This window comes from Hemitrygon akajei, chromosome 23 (assembly GCF_048418815.1).
Source record: "Hemitrygon akajei chromosome 23, sHemAka1.3, whole genome shotgun sequence".
Lineage (NCBI taxonomy): Eukaryota > Metazoa > Chordata > Chondrichthyes > Myliobatiformes > Dasyatidae > Hemitrygon > Hemitrygon akajei.
Genome location: NC_133146.1, coordinates 18,507,634 through 18,517,287, shown reverse-complemented (window position 1 = coordinate 18,517,287; position 9,654 = coordinate 18,507,634). Strand labels below are relative to the sequence as shown.

The window sequence follows — 9,654 nt, the reverse complement described above, 5'->3', positions numbered from 1 at the left end:
TCTTACACAGAATGGGAGGAGACGTTCCTCAGACTGAACACTCCTGACGAAACTGAGAGTGAGGGGGATGCAGTGCCCACTTACGTGAAGCCGCAGGAGAATGTGAGGCAGCTCCCTAACGGAGATGGACGGGGCTTCCACCACTTTAATCCAGAAATTATAGAAGACTATGAACTCAAGACCAGAATTACCCTGTAACCTGGACAGTTCTGTCTGCATTGGACAACAGTGGGCCAGACCCACTGATGACTTGCCCCAGGTAGGTACAATTGCCCTACTTTTCAGGGATTACAATGTGGCCTTCAAGAAAGCCATGTAGGTGAAATAACTCATGCTTGCCCCACCTTGAAGGGCCAAGATCTTCACCACCTTCATTCCGTCTCACATAGATGGATGTGGAAAGCCATCACTGTCTGTCAACCAACACCAACCAGTGGTTTCATCCAGTTACAATGTGGCCTTTTGGCGTACAGTCGCCATCCTAGCTACCCCAGACCACCAAGGGACAAGGCATCAAACGATTCCAAAGCTGTGTGGTGATGCCCGGAATGGGCCTAGCATGGGGGATGATACTGCAGAAGGTGTTGGGAGGCTTTCTGACTGCAGCACTAAGCGTTGAGCGTAACTTCCAATTGAGGGAGGTGGTTTATTCAGCCCAGGGGTGGACTTGAGGAGAAGACTATCTTCAGCGTGCAGTGGCCAGAGGCTGATGTCCTGAGACAGCCTGGTTGTCCTGGAGGGTGGGGGGGGGAGCTGGTATTAATGTGGTGAGTGAGGGGATGTTAAGGAATGGGACTGATTCATTATCATTGAAATATATGAAGTGAAATTTGCTGTTTTGCAGCAGAAGTACATTAATCCAATTTACAAAATATATAAATACTGAAAAAAATGGGGAGGTGTTCATGGGTTCGTACACGATTGATAATGATGATGGTGAAGGGGAAAGAGCCATTCTTAAATGCATGTGCATCTTCAGGCTCCAGTACCTCCTTCCTGATGGTAGTAATGAGAAGAGGGCATGTCCTGGATAGTGAGAGTCCTTAGTGATGGTTTTTGCCTTTTGAGACACCGCCTCTTGAAGATGTCCTTGACGATGGGGAGGGTTGTGCCTCTGATATTCCTGGCTGAGTCCACAACCCTCTGTATCCTCTTTCAATCCAGAGCACTGGAGTCTCCATTCCAGACTGTGTTGCAACCGGAATGCTCTCCACCATTCATCGGCAGGAGAATCACCAAACCCCTACAGACCCCTAATGAGAATATGAAGTGTTTCCAACTCTCCATAACCAGGACTGCTTCGTGGGAGTTAAACCCGGACGACTTAGGGCATCATTGTTAGTGTAATGCTTCACAGTGCCAGTGATCTGGATGAAGTTCCCACCGCTGTCTGTAAGGAGTTCCAACATTCTGCCCCGTGACTAAATGGGGGTTCTGGTTTCCTCCCACGTTGGTTGGGGTTAGGGTTGGTGAGTTCGGGGCACGCTTTGTTGATGCCAGGAGAACGGCGATACTCGCAGACAGCTCCCAGCACACCCTCACTCTGTGGTTGCCCCTGGTGCAAAGCAATGTACGCACGTTTCGACATTTCAATCTGCATGTGAAAACTAAACCCTGCCTTTCAAGGTTTGTAATCTTCAGAACGACACAGCGGAAAGATGGAAGAACGTCTCCGTGAGGTTCGGGCACACTGAATGGGAAAACTAAAGCCTGTAGCTAGAAAGTCACTTCATCACAAGGAAGGACCATCCATCTGCCAAGGCCATGGAGAGGAGCACACCAGGCCAATCCAGCCTGTCCACACTGACCACTCCGACAACGACTGTGGACAATCCCCTGGTGCTGGTGGCCGGATGAGGTGAGGAATATGGATACACACACACACACACACTCACACTCACACTCACACTCACACTCACACACACACACACACACTCACACTCACACTCACACACACACACACTCACACTCACACTCACACTCACACTCACACACACACACACACACACACACACACACACACACACACACACACACACACACACACACACACACACACACACACACACACACACACACACACACACACACACACACACACTCCAGCAGTGGTTCACAGCTTCATCAGCTCTGTTTAAATTGTTTGTGCAAAGTGGAGGCTTCAAACTTTGCTTCACATACCAGATTGTTTGGGAAATCAGAGAGACCAGCGTGTATCGTACCACATTAGGTGATCAGCTTTTACTAGGGAGCAATGATGCATGCATGGTCTTCAGGCTGCAGATCACAGCGGGGTACAACGCACACAGAGACGCCGGACGTGGACGAGGCTGTCTCAGCCGAATGTGGAGGATGCAGAGGCAATGAGGTGATGGGAGATGTGGAACTGCTGAAACGTGGAACAGACGTATCACATGAGAAGGCCCAGCGGATGGTGGAAGCAAGCAGGAGATCTGAGATGTTCTGGAGAGAAATGTGCAGATGGTTTATCAAGACCATCAGACCTACGCACTGGACCCATGAGAACATGAAGGAAGACAGTTAGTATCTCCTCCTTATCTACCCTGTCCTCTCTCACCCCACCCCCCTCGCCTCACTCCCTACCCTTTCCTCTCTTCCTCTGTTCCTACCAACTTCACCCTCTCACCCTCTCCCCACTCTCCCTCCCCTTTCCTCCTGCCTTCCCTTCTCACCTTCCCATCATCCCCTCTCCCCCTCTCCTCCTCCATCCCATTCCCCTTCCCTCTTCCCTTTTCCCCAACACTCTCCTCTTCCTCCCCTCTGCCCGTCCTTCTCTCCCTCCACCTCACCCTCATTCCATCTCCCACTCTCTCACCTCTCTTCCCCTCACTCCCTCACCCTTCCCGCTCTCACCCTTGCTCCCCCTCCCTTATCCCCCTCTCACTCCTCCCCTTTTTCCCTCCCCTATCCACCCCATTTCTCCATCACCCCCCACTCTCCCACCCCTCCTCTAAATCCCCCTCCCCTCTCTCCCTCCCCCTCTCGCCCTTTCCACCTCCCTTCCTCTCCCCCTCCTCTCTCCCCTCCTCTCTCTCCCCTCCCCTCTCTCCATCCCCCTCTTATCCACCCCCTCCCTCCCTTCCACTCTCCCTCCCCCTCCCCCCCTCCCCATCTCCCCTCTCTCCCCCCTTTTCTCCCCCTGCCCTTTCCCCTTCACCTCCCCCTCTCTCCCTCCCCTTCCCCTCTACCCCTCCCCTTCTCCCTTTCCTTTCCTCCCCCTCTCTCCCTGCCCCATCCTCCATTTTTCTTTCTAATCCCAAGTTTAGGAATGTTTGGAGCATCCACAGAACCTCATTAGCCAGGCCTCACCTTCCCTACCGCCTCACCATTCTCCATCCTCCTCAACACTCTCATCCCTCCAAACCTTCACCTTTCCTGACCCCTCACCTCCCTAAACCACTGCCCTTCCCAAACCTTCATCCTCCACTACCCCTCGCCTCTCTGAACTCTTGCATCCCCACCTCATCCTTCCTGACCCCTCACCCATCCTCCCCAAACCTTCTTCTTCCCTGACCCCTCACCTCTTTGACTCTTTACCCTCCCTGACCTCTCATGCTCCCTGACCACCCCCGCCCTCCCTGACTCTTCACACTTCCCGACCCCTCACCTTTCCCAATCCTTTACCAACCCCAACCCCTTTCTCTCCCCGGCACCTCGCCCCTCTGATACCTCACCCCAATCACCACCTCGCTCTTCAAAGCCCCTCTGCTTATCCACCCACCTTGCCATGACCCCTCGGTCTCCCCCTATCACTTTGCCTTCACCCTCCTCATTGACGCCCTCCTAAACCATTGCCTCCCCCACCCTCGCCCTCGCACCGACAACTGCTCACCTTTACCGAGCCCTCATCCTCGTTGAACCTTCATCCTCTCCAACCTCTAGTTCGACGCATTCCCTCACCCTTCCTCATCTCTTGCACTCGCACTTCGTGACCTCTCACCTTTGCCCTCTTCTTGACCAAACTCCCACCCTCCGCAATTTCTCACCCTCATTACCACTTCACTCCCCCATAGGCCTTAGACCCCACTGTCAGTGACCCCACTCCGTCTCACTCACATACCACCCTCACTGACTGCTCCTTCCCCCACCCTTCCCTCACTGACCCCCTCCCCTATTGACTAACCCCATCACACACCCGTCCATCACCACCCCCTCTCTCACTGTCATCTTCCCCTATTGACAATCCTCTCACACATCCCTGTCACTAATCCTTCCCGCACCCACCCACTCCCTCACTCACTCCTCCCTCACCCACTCCTCCCACACTGACCCTCCTCCCTCACCCACTCCTCCCACATTGACCCTCCTCCCTCACCCACCCCCTCTCTCACTGTCATCTTCTCCTATTGACAATCCTCTCACACACCCGTCAACAACCCTTCCCGCACCCACCCACACCCTCACTCACCCCTCCCTCACCCATCCCTCCCACACAGACCCTCCTCCCTCACCCACTCCTCCCACACTGACCCTCCTCCCTCACACACCCCTCCCAGACTGACCCTCCTCCCTCACACACCTCTCCCACACTGACCCTCCTCCCTCACACACCCCTCCCACACTGACCCTCCTCCCTCACCCACTCCTCCCAGACTGACCCTCCTCCCTCACACACCTCTCCCACACTGACCCTCCTCCCTCACCCACCCCCTCTCTCACTGTCATCTTCCCCTATTGACAATCCTCTCACACACCCGTCACCAATCCTTCCAGCAGCCACCTACTCCCTCACTCACCCCTCCCTCACCCACTCCTCCCACACTGACCCTCCTCCCTCACACACCCCTCCCACACTGACCCTCCTCCCTCACCCACTCCTCCTACACTGACCCTCCTTCCCCACACAACCCTCCCACACTGACCCTCCACCGTCACACACCCCTCCATCACCAATCCCTCCTTCACCCACCCCTCCCACACTGACCCTCCTCCATCACACACCCCTCCATCACCAATCCTTCCCGCACCCACCCACTCCCTCACTCACCCCTCCCTCACACACTCCTCCCACACTGATCCTTCTCCCTCACACACCACTTCGATACCAATCCCTCCCTCACCGAACCCTCCCATAATGACACTCCTCCTCACTCACCCTTCCCTCACCCATCCCTCCCACACTGACCCTCCTCCCTCACACACCCCTCCGTCACCAATCCTTCCCGCACCCACCCACTCCCTCACTCACCCCTCCCTCACCCATCCCTCCCACACTGACCCTCCTCCCTCACCCATCCCTCCCACACTGACCCTCCACCCTCACACAACCCTCCCACACTGATCCTCCCCCTCACACACCCCTCCATCACCAATCCTTCCCGCACCCACCCACTCCCTCACTCACCCCTCCCTCACCCACTCCTCCCACACTGACCCTCCACCCTCACACAACCCTCCTACACTGACCCTCCTCCCTCACCCACCCCTCCCACACTGACCCTCACCCAGCCCCTCCCTCACCAACCCCTCCCACATTGACCCTCCTCCCTCACCAACCCCTCCCACATTGACCCTCCTCCCTCACACACTCCTCTTACACTGACCTTCCTCCCTCACCCACCCCCTCCCTCACTTACCCCCCTCACCAACCCCTCCCACACTGACCCTCCTCACACATCCCTCCCTCACCAATCCCTCCCTCACCCAACTCTCCCACACTGACCCTCCTCCCTCACCCAACCCTCCCACACTGACCCTCCTCCCTCACCCACCCCTCCCACACTGACCCTCTTCCCTCACCCAACCCTCCCACACTGACCCTCCTCCCTCACCCACCCCTCCCACACTGACCCTCTTCCCTCACCCAACCCTCCCACACTGACCCTCCTCCCTCACCCACCCCTCCCACACTGACCCTCTTCCCTCACACACCCCTCCATCACCAATTCCTCCCTCACCCACCCCTCCCTCACCAATCCCTCCTTCACCCAACCCTCCCACACTGACCCTCTTCCCTCACACACCCCTCCGTCACCAACACCTCACTCACCCACCCCCTCCCTCACACACCCCGTCACCAACCCCTCACTCACCCACCCCATCACCAACCCCTCACTCACCCACCCCCTCCCTCACCAACCCCCCCACCCTGACCCTCTTCCCTCACACACCCCTCCATCACCAACCACTCACTCACCCACCCCCCACACTGACCCTCTTCACCCCTCCATCACCAACCACTCACTCACCCACCCCCCACACTAACCCTCTTCCCTCACACACCCCTCCGTCACCAACCACTCACTCACCCACCCCCCACACTGACCCTCTTCCTTCACACACCCCTCCATCACCAACCACTCACTCACCCACCCCCCACACTGACCCTCTTCCCTCACACACCCCTCCATCACCAACCACTCACTCACCCACCCCCCACACTGACCCTCTTCCTTCACACACCCCTCCATCACCAACCACTCACTCACCCACCCCCCACACTGACCCTCTTCCTTCACACACCCCTCCGTCACCAACCACTCACTCACCCACCCCCCACACTGACCCTCTTCCTTCACACACCCCTCCATCACCAACCACTCACTCACCCACCCCCCACACTGACCCTCTTCCCTCACACACCCCTCCATCACCAACCACTCACTCACCCACCCCCCACACTGACCCTCTTCCTTCACACACCCCTCCATCACCAACCACTCACTCACCCACCCCCCACACTGACCCTCTTCCTTCACACACCCCTCCGTCACCAACCACTCACTCACCCACCCCCCACACTGACCCTCTTCCCTCACACACCCCTCCATCACCAACCACTCACTCACCCACCCCCCACACTGACCCTCTTCCCTCACACACCCCTCTGTCACCTCTCACCTTGTCACTCAGCAACACCCCTCACTTGCCTGTCTCTCTCCCTCAAGCTCTCAGCTGGTCCTTCCTCCGACGAAAGCCCTGAATTAATTTTCGGTGGGGGTGGGAGTCCCCACTTGTCTGAGTGTGTGCCACACTTGATCCCCGTAGCAATGTGCAGCTCCGTGTATAATTGGCACAGAGCCGTGACCTTCCACCCTTCACTGAGACAAATTACAGGTTATTTCTGGGGCTTCTAAAGCCGGTGGTACAGAGAGCTGTAACGATCCAGGGTCACACACGGGTATATCTGCTTACAAAAATCATTTACATCTGTTCCAAAAGCTGAAGGAACTTGACCACAACGTTACTGAAAATAAACAGTCGGTTAATGCTCAATGTGAAACAATGTGAGTCCCATCTGTACCCAAACAAAACCAGCATTCTGTGTCCCTCCTCCACAGTGAGGCACTCCCTCAGCACTGCCCCTCCCACAGTGTGGCACTCCCTCAGCACTGCCCCTCACAGAGTGTGGCACTCCCTCAGTACTGCCCCTCCCACAGTGTGGCACTCCCTCAGCATAGCCCCTCCCGGAGTGTGGCACTCCCTCAGCACTGCCCCTCACAGAGTGTGGCACTCCCTCAGTACTGCCCCTCCCACAGTGTGGCACTCCCTCAGCATAGCCCCTCCCAGAGTGTGGCACTTCCTCAGCACTGCCCCTCCCACAGTGTGGCACTCCCTCAGCACTGCCCCTCCCGGAGTGTTACACTCCCTCAGTACTGCCCCTCCCGGAGTGTGGCACTCCCTCAGCACTGCCCATCCCGGAGTGAGGCACTCCCTCAGCACTGCCCCTCCCACAGTGTGGCACTCCCTCAGTACTGCCCCTCCCAGAGTGTGGCACTCCCACAGTACTGCCCATCCCGGAGTGTGGCACTCCCTCAATACTGCGCCTCCCAGAGTGTGGCACTCCCTCAGTACTGCGCCTCCCACAGTGTGGCACTCCCTCAGCACCACCCCTCCCGGAGTGTGGCACTCCCTCAGCACTGCCCATCCCGGAGTGAGGCACTCTCTCAGCACTGCCCCTCCCACAGTGTGGCACTCCCTCAGTACTGCCCCTCCCAGAGTGTGGCACTCCCTCAGTACTGCCCCTCCCGGAGTGTGGCACTCCCTCAGTACTGCCCCTCCCACAGTGTGGCACTCCCACAGCACTGCCCCTCCCACAGTGTGGCACTCCCTCAGTACTGCCCTTCCCGGAGTGTGGCACTCCCTCAATGCTGCTCCTCCCAAAGTGAGGCACTCCCTCAACGCGCCCCTCCCAAAGTGTGGCACTCCCACAGCACTGCCCCTCCCAGAGTGCGGCAATCCCTCAGTACTGCCCCTCCCACAGTGCGGCACTCCCTCAGCACTGCCCCTCCCAAAGTGTGGCAATCCCTCAGTACTGCCCCTCCCACAGTGTGGCACTCCCTCAGTACTGCCCCTCCCGGAGTGTGGCACTCCCTCAGCACTGCCCCTCCCGGAGTGTGGCACTCCCTCAGCACTGCCCCTCCCACAGTGTGGCACTCCCTCAGTACTGCCCCTCCCACAGTGTGGCACTCCCTCAGTACTGCCCCTCCCAGAGTGTGGCACTCCCACAGCACTGCCCCTCCCAGAGTGTGGCACTCCCACAGCACTGCCCCTCCCAGAGTGCGGCACTCCCTCAGTACTGCCGCTCCCACAGTGCGGCACTCCCTCAGCACTGCCCCTCCCACAGTGTGGCACACCCTCAGTACTGCCCCTCCCACAGTGTGGCACTCCCTCAGTACTGCCCCTCCCAGAGTGTGGCACTCCCTCAGTACTGCCCCTCCCGGAGTGTGGCACTCCCTCAGTACTGCCCCTCCCACAGTGCAGCACTCCCTCAGTACTGCCCCTCCCACAGTGTGGCACTCCCACAGCACTGCCCCTCCCACAGTGTGGCACTCCCTCAGTACTGCCCCTCCCAGAGTGCGGCACTCCCTCAGCACTGCCCCTCCCACAGTGTGGCACTCCCTCAGTACTGCCCCTCCCGGAGTGTGGCACTCCCTCAGTACTGCCCCTCCCACAGTGCAGCACTCCCTCAGTACTGCCCCTCCAACAGTGTGGCACTCCCTCAGTACTGCCCCTCCCGGAGTGCGGCACTCCCTCAGTACTGCCCCTCCCACAGTGCGGCACTCCCTCAGCACTGCCCCTCCCACAGTGTGGCACTCCCTCAGCACTGCCCCTCCCACAGTGTGGCACTCCCTCAGTACTGCCCTTCCCGGAGTGTGGCACTCCCTCAATGCTGCTCCTCCCAAAGTGAGGCACTCCCTCAACGCTGCCCCTCCCAAAGTGTGGCACTCCCACAGCACTGCCCCTCCCAGAGTGCGGCAATCCCTCAGTACTGCCCCTCCCACAGTGCGGCACTCCCTCAGCACTGCCCCTCCCACAGTGTGGCACTCCCTCAGTACTGCCCCTCCCGGAGTGCGGCACTCCCTCAGTACTGCCCCTCCCACAGTGTGGCACTCCCTCAGCACTGCCCCTCCCACAGTGTGGCACTCCCTCAGTACTGCCCTTCCCGGAGTGTGGCACTCCCTCAATGCTGCTCCTCCCAAAGTGAGGCACTCCCTCAACGCTGCCCCTCCCAGAGTGTGGCACTCCCACAGCACTGCCCCTCCCAGAGTGCGGCAATCCCTCAGTACTGCCCCTCCCAGAGTGTGGCAATCCCTCAGTACTGCCCCTCCCACAGTGTGGCACTCCCTCAGTACTGCCCCTCCCGGAGTGTGGCACTCCCTCAGCACTGCCCCTCCCGGAGTGTGGCACTCC

The 9,654-nt window shown here is 58.4% G+C and overlaps 1 long non-coding RNA gene across 1 annotated transcript; it reads right to left on the bottom strand.

The window, feature by feature from the left end:
• Positions 1–2,216: 2,216 nt before the first annotated feature.
• LOC140715060 (uncharacterized) lies at positions 2,217–7,027 on the bottom strand. Its single transcript, XR_012096050.1, has 2 exons — positions 6,862–7,027; positions 2,217–2,463 (listed from the first exon to the last, which is right to left on the bottom strand). It is a non-coding gene; the product is annotated as an uncharacterized lncRNA (long non-coding RNA).
• Between the last annotated feature and the right edge of the window lie 2,627 nt (positions 7,028–9,654).